Genomic DNA, 26,535 nt, shown 5'->3' on the forward strand with positions numbered 1-26,535 from the left:
ACGCTGGACTCCAAACAAAAGGAGTCCCCTTCCTGCTTAGTTGGGTCAAAGGACTAGCTATATGAGAGAACCCTTCCACAAACCTCCTGTAATAACCTACTAAACCTAGAAAACTTCGAACTTCACTAATTGTAGAAGGTCGAGGCCAATTGGTAACGACTTCGATCTTTGCTGGGTCCACAGAAAGTCCCTCACTGGATACTACATGACCAAGGAATGACACCTGCTTCATCCAGAACTCGCACTTGGAAAACTTGGCATACAACCTATTGGCTCGAAGGGTCTCGAAACCTGATGCAAATGCTCCTCATGCTCAGCCTCTGCCTTGGAGTAAACCAAGATGTCATCAATAAAAACTATCGCATAAATGTCTAATGTCTAAGAAATCCTTAAACACCATGTTCATCAATTCCATAAATGCAGCAAGAGCATTTGTCAAGCCAAAGGACATTACAATAAACTCATAATGTCCATAACGAGAACGAAAGGTCGTCTTAGATATCATTGTGCCTAATCCTCAACTGGTGATATCCCAAACGTAAACCGATCTTAGAGAACATCGTGGCTCTCTGTAGCTGATCAAATAGCTCCTCATTTCTAGGCAATGGATATTTGTTCTTGATTGTCACCTTATTAAGCTCTCTATAGTCAATGCAAAGACGCATCGACCCATCTTTCTTCTTCACAAACAACATTGGTGCTCTCCAAGGTAACACACTAGGTCGAATAAAACCCTTGTCCAGCAATTCCTGCAACTCGACCTTCAGCTCCTTCAGTTCTGCTGGCGTCATTCTGTATGAGGCTCTCGATATGAGACCAGTACCTGGTTCGAGCTCTATGGCGAAGTCAACCTCTCTGCGGCGCGGAAGTCCTAGAAGCTCCTCTGGAAAAATATCGAGATATTTCCCTACCACTAGCTCAGATGATAAAGATACTTTAGGCCCTCTAGTGTCCATAACACTAGCCAAGATACTCCAAGTACCCTGGTCGAGCAGCTTACTAACCTTCATGGCTGAGATAACTTTAGGTAGAACCACAGTCCCTGCCCCCTTATACTTAAAACTAGTTACCTCAAGAGGGTTAAAAACTACCTCCTTGCGGGAACAATCTATGTTTGCATGGTTAGCGGATAGCCAATCCATGCCTAATATTACATCAAAATCTTGCATGTCCAATACTAATAAAGTTACATCTAAAACATGCTCTGCATCTAACATGCTTTTCTTTTCTCGACAACATAATTTCTCCAGATGGAGTAGAAACAGACAACAGGTAACTCAGGGGTTCTACTTCTAAATTCATATGCTATACAAACACAGAGGATATAAAAGAATGAGAGGACCCCGAGTCAAATAATACTAAAGCCAGGTGTTCCAAGATTGGAGTGTACCTGTCACCATTGTGCCAACTCTCTCGGCCTCCTGCCTATTAGTGACAAAAACTCTCCCTTGATGGGGGTGGGGAAGTCTGGTTCGCAACAACTCCGAATGACTTCTGAGGGCACTTATCAGCTAGATGCCTAAGTTGTCTGCATTTGTAACATACTCCACTTCCTGCTAGGTAACGACCCGAGTGAGGTCTTCCATAATTAAGAGTCATGAATAGTACCTTCAAGGTTTGGCCTGTCTGAGTAGCTTGTTGTCAGTGCGTTGGAACAAACCATTGATCTCAAATTCCTTTGTGGTGCTACTATAGGCTGCTGCTCAGTCTTCCGTTTATGTCCCGAAGTTGGCCCCTTCTCTACAGCCTTGGCCAACATCGTCCTCTCATACAAACTCAGGTCTACTGCCATGCGCAGCGCATCAGCTTGGGTGGTTGGTCTAAGGACGCGAACGAAACCCTAGATCTCTGACTTGAGACCTTTGACGAACTTGTTAGCTCTCTCAACCTCGGTTCTCACTAAATCGGGTGCAAACTGGGATAACACATCGAACTTCTGATCATACTCTTCCATGGTCATGTTACCTTGCTCTAGTTTTAGGAACTCTGGCACTTGGCCTCTCTCACTGTGGCAGAGAAGAATTTGGCATAAAAGTTCTCCTTGAGCGGCTCCCAGGTGATCTTACTTATATCTCCACTCAACATCCTCTCTGTGGACTCCCACCAACCTCTGCTTCTATCAATCAGTAAGTACACAGCGTACTGAATCTTCTGGTCATTAGGGCACTTCATATAACGAAAGATGGTCTCCACCAAACTCAACCACATTTGTGCTTTGGTGGGATCTGCTAAAGATCCATCAAAAGTTTAAGGGTTATACTTCCTCAAGTCCCTCAAGTGCTTGGCTTCGGCTAAAAGCATGCCTGGTAAGTGTTGGGCTACAATTGGGGCCTGAACTCCTGTAGCTGGAATCTGATCACCTACAGCCGATGCCTGAACAAGAGCTGTCTAGGTCTGTGAGGCAGGCTGTCGTTGTGCCATCACTTCAAACAATAAGTCTCTGTACCTTTGCTCCATAGCAGCAAGGTCTGCTTGAGTAACAGGTGCAGTAGGGTTGACAGCTTGTACAGTTGGTTGTTCCCCGGCTGTCCTCCAGGTTGTGCTTCAGGTTGTCCCGCAGGATGGTTACGTCCAGCTCCTCTACCTCCAATACCACCTCTATGAACACTTCTACATGGCAGCATTTTTTTCCTAATTTCCACCATTAAAAGTCTTTTACTACGAGTTCATTCATAACATGCTTACTTATCTAGTTTAATTCATGCAAGGTCATATGCACAATCTTAAATTATATCATAAAAATGTACCTGGCGAGTGACGAAAGACCGTATTAACCATAGGGATAAAATCAAAGACTTACATCGTAAGTCAGTCTACAAAATCTAAAACTTTGACTCTGATACCAACTGTAACGCCCCAACTTTTCTAGAAGGTTTAGGTCATTACTATTTAAGTAAATATAGATTTTTTTTTTAATATACAAGAAAATAAATTAAAATTTGAGGAAAAACTTTAAATAATAAAAATAAATAAATAGTTAAAATAACTAATCTAAATACTACTTTCGGCCCAAAAATAGAGGAAATATACTTAAAGTAATTGAACTGGAGTTCTGAAATAAATCTATGAAAATATAACTACTGAAATATAAATGTGAAAGAAAACTGAACGGTTCCCTATGGCGATCCACGGTCACTTCTTATCATTCGCCAGTTTTCCCTTGCCTCTACCCTTACCTGAAAACTAAACATTTAAAAGAGTGAGTATAAATTTATACTTAGTAAGAGACCCATATTGGTCTCAGTATGTGTCTGTTAACCTAGAGTCATGTAACATGGTACTGCATACTATTGCGCTCCGAATGCATACTATCCAATGGTCCCGTAGGGACACATTTGGGCTCTCGGTGAACCCGAAGGAATAACCCTATAGGAGAGTCGGGTTGTAAGTGATCCCATCGAATCACATCTCAAACCAGCCACATAGGCATACATAGGTGGTGAACCCGAGGGACCCTCATATGGTATGACTCTAACAGGCAAAACTAACAGAACACTATAGCCTATACATGCTTATCATAGCATCAACATCTTAGCTCAGTTACACATAACTCAAAAGTCACATATTTGATCATAGCATGCCTCAACAAAGAATATTATATCTAAATCATAATATGGTTTACTAAGTAACTATTTATACGCCATCTCAAATAGACATATTATACATCTCTTACTTACACTACTAAACAATACATAACATACATGCAACTTCCAAGTAGGGTTTAGTACGAAAAATCTCTTACCTGGAGATTCACAAAAGAAATAGTACTCCTCTGATTGAGAGTCAAATCCTCACAATAAACTCAGTCCTAAACATGAACAAAATTAAACTTAATAATTTTGTCAATCTATCACTTTACTGTTTAATTAGGCAACCAATTCAATCAAACTTACCCCAAAGATTTAAAGTTGATCTCAATACAACCTTAAATTGAAATTTGCACAATTCAATTCCTCAACCACACCTTTAACCTTCAAAAAACATAATACAACTCATTCCAGTGCTAACTTATTTAAGACCCAAAACAATAATTATTTGGGCGTACCAAACCCAACAAGAACTAAGCAAAAACTCACCAAGGGCTTAAATATGTTGCAGACGGCTAAAACTGAAGGTGGCTCGGCTAGCAAGGCTTCGGCTCGGGTCTTGAGACTCACGGCTCGCATACGGCTCACACAGGATCGACTCAGTTGTGTATGGCTCGCGTACGGCTTACATGGAACGGCTTGGATCAACAGAGATGACTCACGCGGCTCGGTGAAGGGACACGGCTTGAACTGACGCGGCTTGGACGTGTGGCTCGCGAAAAGAAAATTGTCATGGCTTGCATCCTTGACTGTCAAGCGCGATGATGTCCGGCGGTGCTGTGCAAGTGGAGGCTACGACCGATGATGGTTTCGACAAAAGAGAGGGTTACGATCGACGACGCGAAGGAGGAGCGCACGGCGGATAGGGGTCGTTCGACTGTCCGATGCAACACGAGTCGACACGGCTGGAGAGAAACGAACGGTTGTGCTTCGTGACCGTGATGCTTCGACTATGCGACCGTGACGAGGACTCTCTCACTGGAGTGTTGTGCGCGACGATGGCTGAAGTGGGGCGGCGACTGCTCTAGGGTTGAATGGTGAAGAAGAAAGAGGGGTGGAGAAGATGGACATGAAAAATGAAAGAGGCTTATTTAATATATACAATAATAATAATAATACAGTATTATTGTCATTATCTTTATTATCATTATTTAATTTCCCCAACGAACTCATTTTTTTCTATTTCAAATAATTTTTCTCTTTCTTCATTACCGACTCAATATATCATCAATAACTTCTCTCTTTTCCATAATAATTATATTATGAATAATTATATTATCCCATAATATAATTATTCTTATTCCTCTATAACTTTGCTTATACTGATAAACAATAATTACTCATAATACTTCAAACTTTACAAATTTAATTTACCAACCAATCAATCCAAAAATCACCACTTTAACAATAGGATTTCAAATTTCAGAATTAACCACATATCACTCCAACGTACTTAACTTCCACAAATCAAATAATTTCACACATAACACCTAAAAAATTTCAATATAACACACATTAAAGTTAACTTACTAGTTTTGGGGTGTTATATTGAAATCAATCATTTCCTTCATCCACCTTCATCTACGTTTGTGCCCAGCTCTCACGACCACCATCAAAATATTTTTCTCTCCAGTGAATCGTGTTTGTGAGATAGCCAGATTCAGCATTCACCACCCACAAATCTCCAACTCTGAACCCATTCGGTTAGATACCCACCTAAAATCGGACTGATTCTGATTCAGCAGTCACAACCCACACGTTTCAGCAGTCACCGGTGAACCTATTTGATGAGATATCTGGTGAACCCATTAGTTTGTAGCTTTAAAAAAGATAAACTCTTATACTTTTGTGTACGTTACTCTGAACGCTTTTGTTTACTGTGATGTTATGCTAATTTGTATTGTTTTCTAACATATCTTCCAATTGCTAGGAAGAAGTTGCTTAAGTGATTCTTAAAGAAGGGTAAGGAGAGGTAATGATTCATACTCCTTGAAAATTAAATCCGTATTTTTATTTATTTGTATTATCTTTAAGATTTTGAAAAGTTTTTTTTACGCTTGTGTATCCAAAGAATGAATGGATGCTTTCGATTTGTAATTATTGAATTGGTTTGTGCTTCAATATTACAAAATCTTGGAGCATGCATGCATGTATATTTTAATTGATTGTGCGATGATAATATACTCATGCACACGAGTGCACATGCACTTTTTGTATTTAATTGAAGTTCTCTCTTTTTTTTTAAGTTGCTCATCGGTCTTTTGTAGATATATTTGGTACTTGGTATATGTTGTCAGTATTTAAGCGTGTCGGAGGCTTTTTAACACACCTCAAATTGTTAGTAAAGAAAAAAACTAATTACTTCCATTCATTTGGAATTATAATTCATAATGATGGTTAGAAGTTTGTGTTTGGTCTTCGTCGATGGTTTTAATTTGAGATTTGCTTGTTAGTTGATTGAGTGATACGATTACGAGTTTTGTAGTTGTTTGAGTGTATATAGAACTTTTTGGTTGTTTGGTTGTGTTAGTATGGTGTAGATAATTTATATAGAAATTCATTAATTATATTTAGTCTTCAACTTTTTAGGTATTATTGTCGATTATAGTTGAGTTCACAAGTGTAAGATTACTTAAATATTCCTTATTGTTTTTTTGACATTTTTTTGTAGATTAAATTGCATCCTTATATAATATGGATAAGCCATGGATGAAAAATAATAGAATGTTAACTGATTATGTTGTTGGGGTTGAGATGTTTATTAAAAATGGGTTGAAACATTCGAAGACATCGAACATCATGACTTGTTCTCGTTTAAAGTGCGTAAATGCAAAGACTTTACATGTGAATACAATTAGAGATCACTTATTATTTTTTAACGGCATCGATAAGAGTTATCAAGTATGAATTTTTCATGGTGAATCACTACCAATGAAGAGAAACAATGAAAGTGTCTTTAGTAGTGCAAGAGAAGAAATTAACGTGGATGATGTTGATGACATAATTGGGATGTTTGATGTTGGTGACATAATTGGGATGTTTGAGGGTGCACACAATTATTTTAATGACCAAGTTAGAAAATTTTGAGAAACTACTAGATGATGCCAAGAAACCATTATATCCTAATTGTAAAATTTTTACCAAAATATCTACATTGATAAAATTATATAATTTGAAAGTTAAATTTGGATGGAGTGAAAAGAGTATCACGGAGTTGTTAAAATTAATTGGTGACATCTTACCTACTCCTAATGAAATCCCTACTTCTACTTATGAAGCAAAAAGATTTTGTGTACTCTTGGAATGAAGTACGAGAAGATACATAAATGTAGAAATGATTGTTCCTTGTTTAGGAAAGAACTCTCTTATGCAAATGTACGCCCTTTCGTGATGTTATTATTTTTAGATTTTGAGTTTTCACTTATAGTCATCGGATATAGTGTGTTTATTTGATATGTGAATATATATATATGTGTGTGTGTGTGTGTGTGTGTTGGATGATGTGTATTTGTTGTAGTACTTTATGGAAGTGTGAAAAAGTGTGTTGGTATATTATGTGTTGGATCTTATTCATTGCGGGTGAAATAGGAATCCTATTGGTTTGTCATAGAGGACAACATGCATTTATTTGATATGTGAATATATATAGGTGTTGGATTATATGTATTTGTTTAATTCTATATGGAAGAAGTGTGGAAAAGTGTATTTGATGTGTATAAGGTTTGCCATGGAGTAGTAGCTCTAGCATTCTATAGCTAGCAAGCGTGCCAACAATTTTTTTTACATTTTTCACAATATACGATGATGAACATTTCCTCTCATAATTCGAGACAAATAATATCGGTTTTGATGTCATAAAAAATGGACAATAATGCAACAATATAATAAAAATAAATTTAAAAATGGGCCAGAAACAAGGTTTTGATGTCGTTTTAAAAATGACATTAAAGGTGTCTTTAATGTCAGTTTAGAAATGACATCAAAGGCCTCTTTAATGTCGGTTTAAAATCAAAATCAAAGGCCAAGGACATTCAAGACCTTCAATAAAACCATCAAAGATATTGATTTTAAATTGACATTAAAGGCCTTTGATGTCGGTTTTAAACCGACATTAAAGAGGCCTTTAATGTCGTTTCTAAACCAACAATTAAAGTCAAATCGACATTAAAGGCCTTTTATAATGCTTGCAAAGACGTCAGTTGACAACTGACATTAAAGGCAAAATTTCTTCTAGGGATTTGAGAATTTTTGGATGTGTCATATATGTTCCAATTGCTCTATTACAACGTACTAAGATGGATCCTCAAAGAAGGCTAGAAATATATGTTGGATTCGATTCTCCATAAATTATTAAATATCTTGAAATCTTGAACCTCTTACGGGTCTACATGATTTATTGATTATCATTTTAATTAGACAAATTTTTCAACGTTATAAGGAGAAATTAAAAAAATTGGAAAAAGAAATTACATGAAATGTATCATTATTGTCTCATTTGGATCCTCGTACAGATCAATGTGAACTTGAAGTTCATAAAATAATTCATTTGCAAAATATATATAGCAAATCAGTTACTAGATGCATTTGTAGATGCAAAGAAAGTAACTAAAACACATATCAGAGTTGCAAATGTCTCATAAAAAATTGATATCCCAACATAACAACTTGTCATTAAAGATAAAAATCCTTGAAATAGAAATTGAGTCAATAACTCGATTAAGGATATGGATGTTCCAGAAGAAATCCTATGACACAAAATATCGAAGAAGATAAAACAACTAAGACAGGAAAGAGATGGAATATAATTAATGCAGTTGTTGATAATAGTTTGCACTTGATACTATATTAAAAAAAGAAGATCCATAACCAAAATTCGTTGAAGAATGTCGACAGAGAAAAGATTGGTCTTTGTGGAAAGAATCAATTGAGGCAAAATTAAATTCACTTTCAAAATGTCAAGTTTTTGAATCAGTAGTCCAAACAGCAAAAGGTGTCAAACCTGTGGAATATAAATGGATATTTGTGAGAAAAAGAAATGAAGATAATGAGATTACAAGAGATGAAGGAAGATTAGTTGCACAAGGTTTTTCACAAAGACCTGGTATTGACCATGAGGAGACATATTCTCTGATGGTGGATGAAATCACATTAAGATTTTTTATTGGCTTGGTTGTGTATAAAAATTTGGACATGCATCTTATGGATGTAGTCATAACATATTTATATGGATCTCTTGATAATGATATTTAAATAAAAGTTCTAGAAGGATTTAAGATACTTGAAATATATAAATCAAGTTTTCGAGAACTATATTCAATAAAGTTACAGAGATCATTATATGGATTAAAACAATCAATACTAATGTGGTATATAATCATCTGAGTGAATATTTGTTGAAAAGGATATCAAAATATTCAAATATGTCCATGCATTTTTATAAATAAATCATAGCCAAGATTTGCTATTATAACTCTATATGTTGATGATTTAAATATAGTCTGAACTCTTGAAGAGCTTTCAAAGACAATAAAATATCTTAAGAAAGAATTCAAGATGAAAGACCTCGGAAATACAAATTTTTGCCTCAGTTTGCAATTTGAGCATTTGGCATATGAGATATTTGTTTATCAATCAACTTATATTGGAAATTTTTTTAAAAGACTTTATATGGATAAAGCACATCCATTGAACATTCCAATGCAAGTTCGTTTACTAGATGTAAAGCAATATATATTTCAACCCCGAGTTGATAATGAAGAACTTCTTGACCTATAAGTACCATATCTTAGTGCAATTGTTACACTTATGTATCTTGTTAATAATACAAGACCAGATATTGTATTTTTAGTAAATTGATAACTACATCTTCCTTTGTGGACTTAGAAGCACTGTGGTTTCTTTAAGAAGTTTGAATATAGTCTTTGTTATTGTGTAGAATTGTAAGCTGCTAGTTTTCTTGTTAAGGCTCATTCAATTTCCATTTTAATCATTTCACTTAAAATTGTTGACCCACTTGCATCTTGGAGTTATTTTATTTCAAATTCTTGATAAGCAAATCAAAATTTGGGACGTATCTACTGGACAATGTAATATAACTGTGCAACATCATACAGACAAGGTAAGAATCTCAATTGTATTGCTTTGATCGTGCGTGTTCGAGTTCATTCATTCAAACTTGCACCAACAATGATCTGTTCATGAGCATGAATGTAAGCAAGCTTTGAGACATCTCACATTCACCTTTTGCTGAATTTTATACATAAAAAGTGAAAAGTAAATTTGAGCATTTTCATATTAATTGGTTTGATCTTTTTTTTTTTTTAGGATGAAATCTATTATCATTAATCCTTCTAGGAAAGAGTATGGTTTGATGGTGAATTACTACACAAGGAGAGGTGATATGAACGGTGCACGTGAAATCTTTGAAAATATGCGAGCTAGGGAAATAGAACCATGGTCTCATGTCTACACAAAGTAATAACTACTCCTATTTTCTCCCTTTCTTTCGTCATATGTTAATTTGATCTCAACGTTAGCTTAATATTTTTGCTTCATTTATTGACATAAAGGTCACCATTCTAGTTTTGAATATGGTTAAAGTTTGATTGATTTGTATAGAAGGCCAATTAAGTATTTTATGCTTGAAATATATATTTTGATGGTAGATATGTCGTTGCAAAAGTATATTTACTATATTAATTCAATCTAAATATTTTTCAAGTGTGTCGTTTTGCGATAATAGTAAGCTTTAATGATGTGCAACATTATTCATACCATCTTTTGTTAGAAAAATGAAAGAAGAGAAGGAGGCATAGAAATGAGCTTGGTAACTTACACCATTCTTGTTGGTGGATTTGCCAAAATGAAAAATGCAGAGTAAGTAATTATTATTAAATGTGTGCATGCGTAGGTTCATAAAATTTTCGTTATATATATACATATATTTCTTTTGCATATATAACGTTATAAAATATGGCCACGGGCGTGTTGCACTCATAGAAGTACATAATCATTGTGATGCTATTGTGGATGGAGCAAATGTTGGCCTCTGTCAACATAATTTTGTAGATTATGGATTTAATCTTCCTCATGTTGTAAAGTATATATTTTGGTCTTACATAGCCAGCCAAGCTAAGCGATTATGAAGATTTGTTTAGCATTTTATGAGAATGGTGATGCATTAAAGATTCGATTTTATTGAAATCTTGTTCCTTTTAATAAAGATGTAGCACTTCATTCACATGCTATCTGTCAATGCTCATCATATATTAATTATTGAAATCTTGTTCCTTTTAATAAAGATGTAGCACTTCATTTCACATGCTATCTGTCAATGCTCATCATATATTAATTTCTAACTCGCACATCCTATTACTTGTAAATTGATGCATATGATGCTTTTTATGCTAGATCAAATTTATTTTGTAGATATTTATGTTTTTTTTTTTTTTTTGGTATAGCTATTTGGAGTGTTATGTGAAGCAAAATATCTTTAGAATGTGATGCGTTTTGGTTTTCGATTGAGATTAGTCTTGGTAATTAATTGTTTTCAATTGTGTTTTATTTTATCTTTTAGTTAATTTTAGTAGTAATGTTTTTGTTTTCTTTAGTTTAGTTTGAGTATTAGTCTGTTTTGATATATTTGTAGGTTGCATCTATTTTTCCATATATTTATCTTTGATCAATACCTAGCTAGTGGAGTATGGACTTCCTTATATTCCATGTTCTTTTACTATTTGGGATTTTCACCTTCGATATATGAAATTCATTAACTATTTTCATTTGAAAGAAAAACGATCCAATAGGAGTTTGTAAGATTATTTATCATCTCCATTATTCAACTTTCTCTATAAAAACAATGTTGTTATTGATGGGTAAATTTATACAATTAAGAGTAAGAAGCCTGTAGACTAACATTGCTAAATTGAACATTTAAAATTTGCTTTGAAGTCAGAGTCGAGGATAGTATAATTATTCTTTAGTTGTATTCCTCTTTTTGTTGTTGATCTTTGAAGAACCAAATCAGGTTAACGAGTTGTTTGATAAAAGCTAATTTTCTTCTTTATTTCTAGTACTTTTGGGTTGTCATTTCAATCGTCTTCTTTGTTGTTGCTACATTATTTACTTTACGAAAACTTTGTAGTAATTTTTAATTTTCCACATTTAGATTGCAGTCTGTTTAGTTTGATTTTAAATAATATGTACTAATTTTGCAGATTCTAGATTTAATCTTCCTCAGGTTGTAAAGTATATTTTGGTCTTAGATAGCCAGCCAAGCTAAGCTAAGCGATTGTGTAGATGGAAGCGATCGTTGAAAGTTGAAGATTGTGAAGGCGTTTAAGATTTCTTATTTAAGTCTTGTATTAGGATCTAGTTTCATGTATTATTGTAGAATGTATATACAAACGCAATATTAAGATTTCATTTTCTGTATACAAATGTAAAAGAAAAATATTCTAGTTTCTAAAATAATATTAATTTTATTGATTTGTTGGAGTGAGCAAAAAAATATTTATTTACACGTATCTAATGTCAGTTTATAAAAAATAGACAACAATGCAACAATTAAATAAAAATAAATTTTGTAAAAATAGATCCAAAAACAAGATTTTAATGTCAGTTTAAAAACGACATAAAAGGCAAACCGACACTAAAGGTCAACAATAACACCATAAAAATTGTCAGTTTAAAACTGACATCAATGGTCATTAATGTCGCTTTTAAACCGACATTAATGATGTCTTTGATGTCGTTTTTAAATCGATATCAAAGTAAAAACGACATTAAAGGCCTTTAATAAGGCTAGCATAGATGTCGGTTCCGAACCGACACCAAAGGTCATTAATGTCGGTTTAAAACCGACATTAAATGGTAAATTTCTTCTAGTGTCAGATTCCTCTGAAAGCTGATAATTCTCCCTTTCGTCGACTCAAACTCAGACCTCCTTTACTCAAATTTATCCGGTAGCCCTACTCTAGAAACTAGAGTCAATTTGTGAACTATTGAGAGTAATTTCAACCAAAACGCACAAGTATGATAGGAGAAATGTCATTCTAAAGTTTCCTATTTATATTGAGTCTTACATGAGCCTTTATTGACACGACCTACTTGCCGAAATTTAACTTAAGTATGTAGAGAACACTTGTAAAGTACCCATGGACTCCACCTCTTCATTATCTTGTCTAACCAAAACACGTAAGTGTGGAACATCAAGATAAACACCTAACTAACTTCAAACATGGCCGCAAGCACTCCTTCCTCGCGTGCAAGTCTACTCGCCCAACATCATGTTGTCTAGCTTTCTCGCCTAGCATCTTAACGCTTAATAACCTCTAAATGACAAGCTTTCCTCGCCCTAAAAATCTTTCTCGCATAGCCTTGCTAACCTCTTTTGCTCTCAATCGCCTAGGGACACTCTTCACCACCCAATAACCTCTACGGACAAGCCTTGTCGCCTAGCCAAACACACACTCAAGCTTAGCTACCTACCTTGTCCAAACGCCTAAATAACCACTTTAGAGGTTATATTTCCTTCTTTTGGCTGCCTACACATCACCCTATAACCTCTAAACGCTTTGTCCTTAAACCTTTGACACTTAGTCAATTATTTTTACGGTTAAATTTGGGTCTTAAATCATGTATTAAAATAAACCAAATTTTAAACTACTCATAATTTTAATTTTTTAAGTGAATACTATTTTTTAATAAAATTTTAGTTTTTGTTTTATGATAAATAAAACTTTGATCACCAGATTCTTTTTATAGTTGTATCCACAAAATAGGAGAGATTTCATTTTTTTAAAAAAAAAAATCAACTTTAAACGTGTATATGCACAAAAATATGGAAGATTTTTTCTTCCTTCTTTTAGGGTGAATTTTAGATTTTAAGGATAAAATCTATTTTTTAAAAAAGAAATTTTACTTTGAAAAGTAGGTGAGATTTTAAATTTTTTTTAAAGGTGAAATTAGGTAAAATATCCCTATAATCATTCACTAAAAGGGCAGATGATGTTTCTCCACAGCCCCTTTATAAATATATATACACACACATATAGAAAATGGAGAATTTTCAAAAAGAGTAAACAATTTACCCTCAATAAAATATTTACATTTTCATACAAAATTTTTGTATTTCATAGAAAAGAAACTGTAATTGATTTTATTTTTGTCTTTTAATAGTTTGTTTTTATGAAGTTTAAATAATTTGTTTTTTTATTGTTTTTTATTGTAATTGACACGATATTACAATGATTTTATCAATAGAAAAAAAAAACTATTCAATTGGTCACTACATAGAAGACAAAGAAATAGAAAGTGAATTCGAACTTCATTATAAGATTGGAGATTTCACGAATGATTCAATTTGAAATCAAAAAAGACATATTGACATATTACTTGAAAGTGTGTCACAAATTTAAGGCTTCACAATTTACCAAATCTTCATCATATTTACCATTTTTACGAATTGGATGAAAGAAAAGTTAGAAAGGGTGTACATTATATCATAACAACTACATGAAAGAGTGGAGGAGTGTAAACGGATTGAGTTGGGTTGGAGGACATTCCTAACCCAACCCATATTTTTAGGTTGGTTGGATTGACAATATGAATAACCCAAATAGTATTTTTAACCAACCCAATCAAACCCTTAAATTATGGATTAAGTTGGGTTGGGTTGTCGAGTTGAGAAGAAGATGGCGAACGTTGGAGATTGTGAACACTAGAGATGAGAGATCCAAACGAGAGGGAGAGAGTGAGTCAGAGAGATAAGGAGAGTGATGTGAAGTGAGCTACTTCTTTTCCATTTACTAAACTAATAATATAAATATATATATATGTGTGTGTGTGTGTGTGTGTACGTATGTATATAAGACCTAGATCCAAAAGGTAAGTCCTATTGAAAAAGAGCATTGTTGAAAAAAGGGAGTTCATTTGAGTATAAGTGTTATCGAGTTAGAGTAAGTTGACCACCATTAATCGCTTCCGACCAACCTCCGATGACTACTTTTTGACAATTGTAGTTGATCAAACTTTGAATGCTTGTTTTATGGCAATAGTCACAAGAAAATATTGACCACCATTAACAGTCGTCGGCGAACCTGTGGTTACTGCTGCTTTCTGGCTACTATTTTTTAGCAACCTTCGACGGTCAACTTTCATCTACTGTTTTTTTGACAACCATTGTTGATCGAACCCGACAATCTTTTTCTAACAACCATCGTCGATCAACTTCTGATGAACTTTTTTATGGCAACTATTTTTTTTTTATCACTGGCAGTAACTTCCTTGTACCATTTTTCCCGTAATCGCTGCTGGTCAACCTCTGAAATCGTCGACCATTTTTCAGCGACTATTGCTAGACAACTTTTGTTTATTGTTGATCGACTAGCATTGTCGGCCAGCTTTCGTCGACCATTTTCGATGACCCATTACTGGTTAACTTTCCTCAACCATTGTCGGTAAACTTTTGTCAACTGTTTTTTATGACTGTTGCTGGCAAGTATCAATGTCCGTTGTTGGCCAACTATTGAGGACCGCTTTTTTTTTCAATTAACATAAAAATAGAAAAGGACAACATTGTCATCTACCTAATTATAGAAGCTACTTCTAAAGGAAAGTCAAAAATGGAAGAAAAAATTTCTTCTCATTCAAGCTTTTATATATACTATAGATAGAAATCTAAAAGAGAGTATTGCAAATATAGTTATATATTGTAAATGTACATCTATCCATAACCTACATAGGTTATCAATCGTCATATAACTCTCATTCAATTCCATGTTGTAACATTCATCCTACTAAGATTCATATTGTAATTTGTACCATGACATGACATGTCTTATAAATAGAGGTATGTGATGTCTTTCTTAGATATACCACAATTGAGTTCAATTGCTTTCCATGTTTTCTCCCTCTCTATTATTCTCTTTTGTGTTGTTTCATTGTTATGACGTATTTTCTTTATTCTTATTTTATAGTATTAAAATCCATAACAAACATAATGGGTGTTTTTTTCTTTGAATTATCATTTATGTAAAATAAATTAATAAGGATAATTTAAGTTTGTCTTTAAAGTATAAAACAACGTCAGATAAATTTAAGATAATTTGTTGGTTTTTTTCCCCAAAAGTAGAACAAAATGCAAAATTATTTACACCGTATAGAACAATTTTGAAAAAAGAAAGAGCCCACAAGTCCATAACGTAAAATAACAAAAATACTCGGAATTAATTGACCACAAACATACACAAAAAAAAGCTTCTAATTTAAACGGTTGTATAATATAGTCCAAAATATCGTTTAGATATTGGTACACAATCGTTTAGATGTTGGTAAGTGATCCGTTTGAATCTATTACTTATCTATTTAGGATAGATAGTGATAGTGATCTATATGAGATAGATGACTGATTGTTTAGATTTTGGAACACAGTCATTTAGTAAAAAAGAAGAAAAATAAAGAAGATGAAAGATGACGTACAAGGAAGAAATTATGGAACAAGAGATGAAGAAATCGCAAACAAGAAGAAGTGAGAATATGAGGAAGATATGTCGGAATTCAATACTCGTCCAAAAAAATTCAAAACCAACCACGAAATCATGGAACTTGTGAAAAAATAACAATGGCATGAACTTTTATTTTATTTTTATATGGACGAAGTAGTCTACTAATATTCTCCCTTAATTCGCTTTGGACTGTGCTTTTCTTTCCTTTTGTGTTTTGAAATACTAAACTTTTCATATTTTTTTTAAATGGAAAGATAAGCTGATTATTATTAAAACAAAATTGTTAAACTTTTTGAGAATACGAAATGAGAAATTCTTTTACATTCCAACTCTTTAGATTCCTTTAAAGAATGTGTTTACTTCTTTATTTTATATTTCATTAACGTTAATTATTTACAATTAATTGAAAAAATTATGAGACAAAATTACACATGTTTTACTTTTCTCAACAATAGAAACATAAACTTGTAAACATGAAAAACTGTAATGACTGTTCTTTACTACGAAATATATTGTCAAACAATAACCAAGATGAGAGATAATAACAAAACAACAAGAAGTAAACGAAAAAACACACGAGAATTGTGTCCGGGAAAGTTAATCCACGGAAATCAATAAGTCAAGCAATTATAAAGTTGTACTTATATAAACACTCTTCCGCTCACAAAGACAATCGTAGAACTAATTCACTGGACACTTGGGAAACATTCTCTTTAATACTTAGGCTCCCCTTAAGTATGCTACTATTAGTGAATAACTACTCAAACTCCCCTAAATAATAGAAATTCTTGATTAATCATTCCTCTTTACTTGTGAACTCCCTTCACGAATAAACTTAGACTCCCCCTAAGTTGATGAGATCTCCCTTCTCGATAGAGCCAACTTTAGGATCTCCTAAAGCAATGTCATTAGATTGGTTTCAAATTAATCTTTAGCCAAGCATTCACACGAACAACAGCCACACGCACATAGGAATGAATCCTTTGAATATCGACTCTTCTTAGCCCAAATGGTAAAGAGAAATCAAGATATATGCAGCAACCCTAGCACAAAGACTTCCTTAAGCTTAAAAAGGACAACATAAACAAAGAGAAAAGCTTAGAAAAAATGGACATAATGGGTGTCCATGAGGGGTCATTATATCAACCTGTCTAATGTATGTCCCTAAAATTTTGAATACCAATAACTTGAGATGTTAAAGAAAATTGAATATGGTCTTTTAGAGCAAAGAGTACATAAAGAACACAAATAGAGAAGAAATAATAAAGATGAAAGAAATGATGCAACTTCAAGTGTTGGGAAGAAAATGATGAATAAAATGGTAATTTTAATAGTAGAACGTGAGTTACAAAGTTTTGTTTTTGAATTCTACCCCTTCTTACATTCAATTATATATTATATGCATAATAGGGTTGGGTGAACCAGATCAGTATTTTTTTCCTCTAATTTAATCCAACCCAACCGTGATGATTATTCTAGTTTATTTTACTTAAGTGTTTAGAGTAACTGCTTTTATTGAAATAATGTTTACAAATAAGGGCCATAATTTTAGTCCAAAACGACCCCGTAGTATCTCTATTCTACCTCTTACCCCGAACATCCCCTCCCTCTTGCCTCCAAAACATCCTCTTCGTATCTTTTTTATAATTTACCGATTCTGTGGCTTTCAGTTTTCACAATTTTTTGGTAACTTCTTTTCCCCAAAGAATATTGCTCTCTTCTTCGCCGGTTCCGTCGCGAACTAATTTTCACCTCCCCAACTTCTGCCTGACTTTCTTCCGTAGGGCTGCTGGTATCCGATTCTTGTTTACAATCTGTTCCCATTCTTCCTTTGCTATCTTCGCTGCTAACATTGTTGAAATTGTTCGGTATTGCCATTTCCCGAGTTTGAATAGCTTCTTGTAGGGATTGGCTCTCAACCGAAGGCCATTCAGGTACCTTCTTCGTCCCTCTCAATTACCCTTTTTGTATTTGCATTTTAGGGATACTTCGTATGGATATGTCACTATGATCAATCCTATTCCTGTTTCAAGAACGGGTGTTTGTTCTAGTCTTAAGGGAAAGTGAAGTATTCTCTTTCATTGTAGGTCGGATTTTTAGTCATTTTTTATTTTGTTATTCCACTCATTGAATTTAGTTGTTAAGTAGCAGGACTGGAACTACAATAGAGTAATGGCGTCTTCAGATGATGAGGCTGAGACCTTACCAGTACCACCTGTCTCAAATTATCACTTTGTGGATCACAAGGAAGAACCTATTTCATTCTCTATTTTGCCGATTAAATGGGATGAAGGGGAGAGACTGGAGGGCAGTCAAGAACCTGTTTTCCTCCATGGTACAGTTGATAATGGACTTCAAAAGGTTTATAAACAGGTTACCGCATGGAGATTTAATATTTCTGGTTCAAAGCCAGAGATATCGGTGCTTTCCAAAGAGAATGTGTGGATTACACTTCAGAAGCCTAGAAAGAGCTTTGAGGATACCATTAGAACCATCTTGATCACAGTGCACTGCCTTCATGCTTTGAAGAGGAATCCAGATACATCTAGCAAATCTTTGTGGGATCTATTAGCTAAAACCTTTAGGTAACATGAATTCATTTCATCTTTTACTTTGATGCTTTTGTATTTGTTGTTTTTAAGCCATTCATTTTTGCAGCTTGTATGAAGTGAGGCCTTCCAGAATGATTTGGTGGATCACATGTCATTAATCGGAGAAGCAGTTAAAAGGATGATATATTGGCCAAGTCCCAGGTTCTCTTTCATTCTTGTGCAGACAATGAAAAGATTATGTTCATTTGTTTTGTTGAATAAAGTTTTTTATATGGATGTGAAGAAGAAACAAAAGGGCAGGGGGGAGGGAGGAAGGAGTTCGTGATACATTCCTAAGTCTCAAAGCCACGCCCACAGGCAATGAGTTTCAATTAGTGCAAGATAAATAAAATTTTTGACTCAACCATTCCACAGTTCTAGGTTATGTTGACTTCCATCCTCAAAATATTTTTTATACCCTCTTTTCAGAAAGTTCCTACAGGACTTCTGGAACCATATTTATCCCCGTAGGCTTTTCATTTTCTATAAAGATAATTCCCATACAATCTGAGATCCAAGTCCTCAATTTTAGAGGGAGCTGTCCTGATCAGTTGGTGGAATGCAAGGCCCTGATTTTCTGTGGGTAATGATTGTGAAAGTACACACGGTTAATCTCCTTGCGGTCAGCTTGCAAGCACAGAGTGCAGTAGCCAAGTAGGATATATATTTCATATCATCTCACAAGTGTTGATTTCATGGCATAAAAGAGTACAAAGACTCCAAAAACTCTAATGAAGATTCTGTTACGTTTGGGACTTTAGATGACCTTAAAATCTTGAAAATAGTGGTAGAGGGTACAATGTTTAACTAGTTGAGGTACTTAAAAAAATGTCAACAAAGAAGAGATCTGGTTTTGCACAACTTAGTCGCTGGGCTATTGAATTGAATTAATTCTACAGAATACGAGTCTTTGCCACTTGTTAATTCAAGAGATAGTAACAAGGAAATTTTGCATGTGGAACATGCATTTATTATAATTTGAATAATTTTGGAAAAAGTATAGTTACTGTTCAAATGATAGTTATTTCAGTGGTATACTTTGTCATTTTGTTTGAATTAGAAACACTTTCATAGATGATAATATTGTAGAAGAGGGGGGAGGAAAGCAAGCCCGATGCTGAAGGAGGTTACAAAAAAGTTATCCAACTGGCTGTAACTGTGTAAGGAGAAACAATGTTCTACCAGGGCCACAAAAGTAAGGGGTGTAAGAGATGATTGAAGGATTGCTCTTTGTTGTCAACATTGGATTTCCAATCTTTTAGGCTTATAGTCAAAGGATAGGGAAGATTATCTACGGATGTGCTTCATTTTGCAATTTGTATGGAGTTATGTTTGGAAAGAAATATTTAAGCTTATAATGGGCAGGAGATAGATGAATAAAACCTTTAAGTAGGAATTCTTTTAAATTTTGGGTATCTTCAATTAACATTGTGCTAAAGAACCAGATTTTGCTAAATAGATGACCTATTTGAAAACTCCATTTGGAGGGTTTGGCTTTTGGATCCCCAACCTTCCCCACATCACTGCTGCTTATATGTTGTAAATGCCTTCGTTAATGGGTCCTTTCTATTGTATCCTGTTAGAGAAAAGGCCAAGAAAATACATGGTGGTACATAGTTTTGTAGCATCATCTTGGAGTGTTCTTTCTAAATTTTTTGTACCTATTCTCTCTCTATAGTTTTCAGTATCTTCTTTGGTTTTAGGGTTTCCTTTTTGTATATTTCATTATTTTTGATGAAATGTTGAAGTATTCATTTTCTGTAGTGCATTCCTTTCTGTTTTGTTTAAAGTGATCCATTGATATTTGATAATTCATTTTATGGATCTTGTGTCCGATTTTAACTAAATGATAAGGTTTTTTTTTCTTGTGGAGAGAGTAATATTTCATATCTCAACTGCCAATACCTGTTCTCCTGTTATTTTTTAATATACCTTCTGCCTTTTTTTCACAATACACATATTGTTTTTTTCCCCTACTTTAAATTATCGAGGTTGGTTTTACTGGCTTTGCAAAATTGTTTGTTTCTTAAAATCATAGTTCGATGGAATTTCCTTCCCTTTTAGCCTTCTTCTCAGAATGACATAGAAATGACAGCTCGACCAGGAAATCACACACAAAAGTGTTTCTAGTTCAAAATAATATGATCTAATGAATAATTACAGAAGTCATTGGAAATTTTCTCCCAAGTAGAAGCATCAAGCTAAGCCTAATAAGCTATTTTGATTTTCTTATAGCTGTGATGGGAGGTGCATGAGGTCCTTTCATGCAACTGAAGAGGATGGTGATTGTTTCTCGCTCGGTCTCTCTAAAGAAGAAGTAGATGTATGATAATATTCATGTATGTTTTCTATGCTTGCAAACTCCCTTTGTTAATTTTCTTCAATATCTATGGGCTTGCTGGCAGGCAATTGAAACCTTTATTTGCAAGAATTGCGAGTACAAACAGCACCAGTGCTATGCTTGCGGGAATTTAGGTTCATCTGATCAGTCTTCTGGTGCTGAGGTATGGGATTAATAATGTTTACTGGATGTTTTTGATTTTTTTTACTTTCAATATACACTGTTTTTGCGGGGTATGTTTTTCTTAGAGAGAAACACGAATGAGAGAGAGGAAGGTGTCTTTGCGGGAATAAAATGGGTCATAAATCCAATTTGAACAAGATATCAAAGTGAAAATTACACTTTTGATCCTTGAGGTTTGTTTTGAATTGTTGTCTAAGTTTGAAAATTGAACAATCGAGTCTCCTACATTTGAAAAATGCTTGATTTTGCTCCCTTTATTAACAGGATCTACATGTGGTAATTACTATGAATAAAAATATTATTAATTAATATAAATAAGTTGAATAAAATACTAATTTTAATTTTATTGAATTCTCTCTCTCCTCTCCTCCTTCAACCCTCTCCATCATTGTTGTGCCGCTCACCGTTGTTGCTATTAAAGGAAAAGCCCCAGCTCCCTTTTTCTTCCTCTTCCAACAAAAAATGTAGTAAATATGAACACAAATACAAATATAGGATAATTCAATAGGATACAAATGATATGCCAATTTTTGAAAAACTAGGATATGGATACGTTGAAGATACATTATTTTAATTAAGAGAATATCAAATATATGCAGATTTAACATAAAGATGCTAAATGTAATGCACTAATAGACATGAAGTGTCAAGTTCAGTGTTTTTAAAGGCTCAAGGCGCACTAAGGCGCATTGGTCCTCTGGAGCCTAGGCACAAGGCGCAAAAAAAGGCGTGAGCTTTTTTTGATAAGACGCACTATATATAAAAAGAAAAGAAAATATATATATACACACTCGTAGCAGAGCAACAATGTATAAAATATAAGTACCCAATATAAGTAGCCTAAACAACAAAACACAACAGAAAACTACCCAGTATTCAACAACAAGTCAACAATCAAAATAAAAGTTCATCCCTAAAGATCAAACTCATCATCACTAAATTGATCCTCGTCTTCATTCACTCCTTCGTTAGACTTATTGCCATCAGTATCTTCTTCTTCCAAATCGAAGTCATCTAAATTTACTTGTTTGCGTTGCGTGGTAGACGAGGATGAACATGAAACATTAGTCTTTGCTCTAGAGGTACTAGCTCTAGAATAGAATGATGGTTCTTTTGCTCCGACAGCTCTAGAAACATCACCCCACGTTAAAGAATCATCGTCAAATACCAACTCATCATCCCTCAGAATCGTCATCCAATCTTCCAATCAACCATTCGTTACTATCATCAATATCTTTTAAGGAGATGGGATCGACAATATCTTGTAGGTTGTATCGATTTTAATGCTGTGTTGTATTTGATGAACACTAGATCATTCAAACGACTTTGAGCAAGCCTATTTCGTTTCTTGCTATGAAGCTGAAAAATTAGAAAGTTTCATTATCAGTGAATCAACAAATTTTGATTCTCATTCTCAATGTACTTAAGGAGAGAAAAGGTAACTTGTTCAAACACACTCCAATTACGCTCGCATCCAGAAGCGCTACAAGTAAGACCTAAAATTCTCACATCAAACTTTTGCAAGCTTGGAGTTGATTGTCCAAAATTATCCCACCATTCCACTATAGGCACAAACAAAAAAATATATATTAATAGAAGAACTTTACCTGGAGATATTTTGTCCCTTTGTCTGATTGCTAAAGGTTGTCCGAATAATGCTTCAGCTCTCTTATACTTGCTTAGTTCTGCAAGTATTTTGTCTTGTACTTCCAATGAAGCAACCATTTTTGTTATGCATGAGTAGAGTCCATTAACTATTTCATCATCCTTCTGGATATTAGGATTCAGATAATAGAATGACAGGTTTAAATAATACCCCGCTGCATGCAGGGGACGATGCAACTGAAGCTCCCATCTTTTATCAATTATGGTGAAAATGTCCTTGTATTTTTCTTCATTATTATTAAAGGATTTAGCAATAGCTTCCTTAGCTCTATCCATGGCCTCATAAATATATCCTAGGTGGCTTCTTCTCGCCATCAACCAATCTAAGAACTCGGACTAGTGGGCCAGATACTTTAAGAGTGAAAACAATTGTAGTCCAAAAACTAGCCAACAAAATAGTCTGAACTACTCGTTTCGCTTGTTGCTCCTTACTCCATTTGCTATTCTTCCATTCATCTGAAGTAAACATCTTCCTCAGATTATTCTTTTGACGATGTATACTCGATAATGTAATGCAGGCAGTAGCAAAACGAGTCTTAGCTAGTCTAACTAAGTCCTTTTGGTTAGTAAAACATCGCATCATGTTTAACAATCCAGGATGAACATATATGAAATTGCTAATCTCCATGCCTCTTTTCAATGCTTTTCGAATATTCGAGATCTTGTATACATCCTCCAACATCAAATCTAAGCAATGAGCGGTACACGGAGACCATATTAACTGTGGTCGCTTTGCTTCTAACAATCTCCCTATTAACAAAGAAAATAAGTACACATTTAACGTAGAACTCAACTAAATCTAACAAATTAAAGTTATAACTTGTAAGTAGTCTACATTCTTACCTGCCATCACATTTGCTGAGGCACTATCGGTAACTACTTGTCCAACATTCGCTTCTCCAATTCGGTCTACAAAATTATCAAATAACTCGAACATCTTCTTTCCATCTTTCACATAAGATGAAGCATCGATGGACTCAATAAACATGGTGCCTTTAGGACTGTTAACTAAAAAGTTAATTAATGTCCTATTTCTTCTATCGGTCCATCCATCAGCCATAACAGTGCATCCAACATCAGCCATAACAGTGCATCCAACCTTGGCCCACTCTGCCATATGGTTACTCATCAACTCATTTGTTGCTTCTAATTCCTTTTTCAAACATGGAACTCTTAACTCATGATAAGATGGTGGTTTCAATCTAGGACCGAATTGCCCAATTGACTCAATCATAGGGGCAAAACTATCATATGTGCAGGCATTCAGAGGCACTCCTGCATCATAAAACCATCGAGCAATTCTTTGGATGGTGTGCTCTCTCATTTCCTTCTTGTATGCCCCATTCAATGAAGTTTGTTTTCCTTTGTCCTTTCTATTTTGAACCACAGTTTCTGGTTAGGAGTAAAAAATGCATCCATTGGACCCTTTTGCCTTGGCTTCTTCAAGCTCGGGCCCCTTGGTGTTGTTATGTTGTTTACACTAACACTCCCTTCATCTTCATCCTCGATACCGTAATCTTCTACATCAATGTCCACAATCAGATTTCTTTGTTCTTTAATCTCTTTTTTTTTTGGATATGTACTCTTTAATTTCTTCCTTCACGTGATCCGAACATTTTGTACAGGCGGTGACATTTCTGTAACCACCAGCGAGGTGTTGTTTCATTCTATATACCCCTCCTTTTGTTACTTTCGAACAAAATCCACAGACAAACGTATTTTTATCTTGGTCATTTTGCAATTGACCATATTTCCATGCCGGATTTTTTCTTGAACTTTTATCAGCCATCTATGATCTAAGTTATAAAAAAAAAAAAAAAAAAACAGAAGCTATTTAAAACAGAAGCTGTTATAAAAAGATAAAAAAACAGAAGCTATCTATGGATGGGATGAAGCTGTTATAAATGGAGGATTGGAGGGGAGTGTGTTGTGAGAGGGATGGGATGAAGGTTGAGTTTGATGGGTTATTGAAGGAAGTTGTGGTCGAGAAGTATAAGAAGAAGAAGATGTCCAAAACTTGCACACAATAAATAAGTCAAGAGACAAAACCAATAGTCACTCAATGGGTATACCACGCTATGAAAACACAAAACGACATATGTAGTTCGTAGCCGTCAAATCAGCAAATTGATAGCTAACTTAGACCAAAACATACTAGAACCAAATGAATCTGTGACACAACAAAGTGTCACAGTAGAGTATGAAATTTAATGCAAGATGTCAAATCAACAAAGGAGAGATACTCAGAATTCGACATCTAAAAAAATAGCCCACTATGCTTAGCATGAAATATAGACTTTTGGTCAAAACTTGATTGTAGTTATCTCAATCCTCTGCTATATTTCATCTCATTCCTCTCGAGTTTCATTGGAATTGTAGGTGGAAACTTAGTTCTCGAAAATGAAAGAGAGGATCCACCTTCCATTCTCTTAGCAACCAAATTAGAGGAAATGACAATAGAGCCGAAAGATGCAATAGATAGAAAACATTTCAAGTTCGTTCATCCATATTTGTTCTTTTCACCATTCTGAGCAATCAATATGTTAAATGAAAGTAAAAGGATAAAAACTAATAATCCTTTGAAAAGCATGTACGAAATGGAAGAAGTTGTTGAGTGAAAAAAAGGAATGTGAGATTTTGAATGTGAATCTGACGAAAGACAATGAATTGATTAAGAAGTTGTTGGAGGAATCAGGCAGGGTAATTGAAGATTTAGAGAGGAAAGTGGATGTGAAAATGAAGGAGAAAGGTGAGATTGAAAAGGAAAAAAATGGGCTGGAAATGGAGGTTGAGATTTGAGAAGTTAGAGAAGGAAGTTGCTCAATTAAAACAGAGTACATTCTGTTTCAAACAGGAAAAGGAAGAGAACGGGAAGAGAATTTCTGAGCTTCAAATGAGAATTGAATAAGCTGTGGTGAAAGAAAGTGGGATGCTGATGGAGTTTGATGTTCTTGTCAAAGAGTTACAGAAGAAGGAGAAAGCAATGCAGATGTTAACTGAACAAAGAGATTCACTTGATGTGAATTTAAATCTAATCCAAGAGGAGGCAAAAAGTTTACAACGTACGATTGAGATACTCACCCGCGATAAAGCTGAAATGGAGGAGGTGAAAACTGAAGCAGAATATTATTGTCTTCTATTTTCCTCTGTTTTTGCACCAAAAACAGAGTAATGGCAGCCGCAGCACCAAATAGATTTGTTGACGTTTTGTGTGAAGAAGAAGGGTGGAAAAGGAAGCAAAAAGTTTTGAAGTAGAAGCAGAACGGAAGAACCGAAAAAGTAGATGAAGAGTTGTGTTGAAGAAAATTCATGCGCGGGAGGAGAAGGGTGAAGGGTTGTTTCTTCACTTTCACGTAATAGGTTTAAAAAATTTAGATAATAATAGTTTTTTATAATTAAAGCCCAGCCCATAAGTTATAAAATAGCCCACTCCTAATTCGACTTGCGCCTTTGAGGCGCGCGCCTAATCTGGGCTTTTTAGAATTCTCCGCACTTCCTCACAAATAAGCTCCAAGTGGGCGCCTTGAGCCTAGGCACACCTAGGCGCGCGGCTTAGTGCGCTTTTTAAAACACTGGTCTAGTTGATGACAATACTACAAAATACTTTACCAGAAGTACTATCAAAGGTATTGAAATACAATTTCTCTTAAAAAATATTGAAA

General features: G+C 34.6%; 1 long non-coding RNA gene and 1 pseudogene across 2 annotated transcripts; both read left to right on the forward strand.

Annotated features, from left to right (window-relative positions):
* Nucleotides 1-5,486: 5,486 nt before the first annotated feature.
* Nucleotides 5,487-11,979, forward strand: LOC116406259. 2 transcript variants are annotated; one of them, XR_004219289.1, is made up of 3 exons: nucleotides 5,487-5,559; nucleotides 9,912-10,061; nucleotides 11,804-11,979. It is a non-coding gene; the product is annotated as an uncharacterized LOC116406259 (long non-coding RNA). The 2 variants fall into 2 exon arrangements; XR_004219288.1 differs by lacking the exon at nucleotides 11,804-11,979 and having other exon boundaries at nucleotides 9,912-10,307.
* A 6,098-nt stretch (nucleotides 11,980-18,077) lies between these two features.
* Nucleotides 18,078-26,535, forward strand: part of LOC116406262 — a 43,084-nt pseudogene continuing 34,626 nt past the window's right edge.

This window comes from Cucumis sativus, unplaced genomic scaffold (genome assembly GCF_000004075.3).
Source record: "Cucumis sativus cultivar 9930 unplaced genomic scaffold, Cucumber_9930_V3 scaffold80, whole genome shotgun sequence".
NCBI classification, from domain to species: domain Eukaryota; kingdom Viridiplantae; phylum Streptophyta; class Magnoliopsida; order Cucurbitales; family Cucurbitaceae; genus Cucumis; species Cucumis sativus.